The 2404-nt window shown below is 36.2% G+C and overlaps 1 pseudogene; it reads right to left on the reverse strand.

The window, feature by feature from the left end:
• Positions 1 to 506: 506 nt before the first annotated feature.
• Positions 507 to 1407, reverse strand: LOC149550920 (COP9 signalosome complex subunit 1 pseudogene; annotated as a pseudogene).
• Between the last annotated feature and the right edge of the window lie 997 nt (positions 1408 to 2404).

The raw sequence follows: 2404 nt of genomic DNA on the forward strand, positions 1-2404 counted from the left end.
GAAACATTACACACATAATTAATTGAATAATTTATTATTCATCATTTGATGATAATATAATAGTTCTATCGATAATATTAAACATGACTTTCTTATTTGTCATTAACTCTATTATATTCAGGTTCATATAATGTTAAAAATAATAGTAATGATAAATTTCAATAACCCTTATAAAAATATATGTACCTCATGTACTTTACACTTATAAGTCTGCTAATTTATTGCCAGCACAACATGAATGATCATTGAGAGTTTGATGCACATTGTGCACTTTTGAAAAATCTCAATATTGTCTTTTTCAATATTGTAATTGTTTTGAGAACACATTATAACTGGATTTGTATGTTGAATCAAAAGTCTCTCCTTTGATGCCTTCATTATTACTCTGTGGTTCCTTGTAGTAGCATTTTCTCATTGCCGAATTATTGAATTTGCTTCTGAATAAATTCAGAGCCTTGAAGTATTAGCAGTAACAGTAAATACTTAACCAAGCCATTGATTATACATTACTCAATTTGGAAGGGTCTGAATTTTTTATGCTCATTGTCATTTCTGATCTCACCAACTTCCACACTTGATTGCTTAAGTTTCGATCGATCAAATGATGCGAGTGCATAGAGTGCTCCATATGTGGCAACATCTTGTGGGGCAATAACCTCTGTATAATTATTTCCAAGTTCAAAGCTTGTCTCCACAAACTTGCAAGCAACTAGCTTGTACTTGGAGGCATGGAGATGGGCAAGTCTAGTAGCATATTTGAGCTTTGCAAGGAGGAGACCATCTTGGAGATTAGGCGCTTGTGTCTAAGTCTTCTCAGCCTTGGTTACGTAGCTGGAGACATGCATGAATTGTCCCATCTTGATGCTCACCAGGATCACGTTGAGGCACATATAGATTATATGCTTTGAAGTGGTACAGTAATCACGATTCCCTACATAGTTCTTAAAAGCTTCTCCCAGCATCCCATGTGCATAGAAGAAGTCCCCAAAATCATTGTATCCCATCAAAATGCTCTCCTTTATTAGGTTTTTCTTATACCCATTAAGTTCATTTTTTGAGCTTTTCCTTGCGGAGTTGAACACGACATTCGACGACATCAATCTAGTCGTGCTCATTAGTGATGCAGAACTGAGAAGAGGGGCCAAGCCTAGCCTTGAGCTTGTGCAAAACATCCTTAAGCAGTGCTATTTTGTCGCCCTTCTTAGCCTCAAGATAAGCCATCCGTAGGGTTTCCAACCCCATGCTCTCATTTCCACATATGTCTGCTATGAACATCAATCGCATTATCTTTGTTCTCCCACTGTAAAGGGAGGTGTATGCCTCCATGTCCATTTTCTCACTACTCATTACACTCCCACCATTTACATTGCCAACGTCATTCCCTTCAATGTCTTCCTCCCAATCCATTTTTACTAATGCTGGGGTTGTCTCTCTTCAAACTTCATTGTTCTCTTAACTACCCTAAGAGAATGGTCTTTGTAAACTTAAATCGCAAAAATGAGCGCAAAAAAATTTGAACCCGTGTGGACATTTGTAATGAACCCTTGCCGATTGTAAGGCATAATCTATAAATTCCACTAAAGTTTGCTTCAGCTCCTATGCCTGTTCAACCGTGTAGACATGCCACGACTTTACTTTGTTTTTAATTTACTAACTTCATAGGATGGCAAGATCTAGGCTTTGATACCAATTTTAATGACCCCTTTTTAGGTTCATTCATTTTTGCAACTTTTCTTTTCTTTACTTATATCTTTTGCTATGTTTTCTCTGATATAACTTTATTATGTATGCAATCTACAATGCTTCAAGCCATCACTGATAAAGAGATAAATATGTGCTCAACAATTACGCTGTGTCTAATATATGCTATTGCAATTCCTGCACTTGTAACTGGAAGGTTGTGTCAGCAACCATGCTTTCTTAGTCCACCCCATAAGTCTACAAATGGGAGAAATTGAATATATATTCTGTCCCTTTAGTTTCTATTATGTTCTTTGTCCTCCGTATTTTGTCCATGCATCTTCATTGTTATTGCTTCAGTAATTTGTCAAAGATGTAATCAATTACATCTCTTCCTTATTCCCATGCCATATAACATTTGATTGGATTTCTTTATACATGTTGGTTGGTGTTGGCTAACAGTCACATCCTTAGGTGTTAACTAATTCATAGTTATGTTAAACTTGGAGAGACATATTAGAGAGACATTTCTTGCACAAGTGATGCCTGAACTTAGTAAGGCATGGATTGCTAAGGCTATGAAGAAATATGTAGTTAGGTTTGTACCTAAATATAGAGCCTTTAGCATACTGCAAAATAACACTGAAGATGTTGTTAAGAAGTCCACACAAATGTGGAAAGTAACATATGGGCTTGCTATAGTAAAGGAATTTCATGTCCCCAT

This window comes from Cupressus sempervirens, chromosome 6 (assembly GCF_028749045.1).
Source record: "Cupressus sempervirens isolate cs-2001-9-10 chromosome 6, ASM2874904v1, whole genome shotgun sequence".
Lineage (NCBI taxonomy): Eukaryota > Viridiplantae > Streptophyta > Pinopsida > Cupressales > Cupressaceae > Cupressus > Cupressus sempervirens.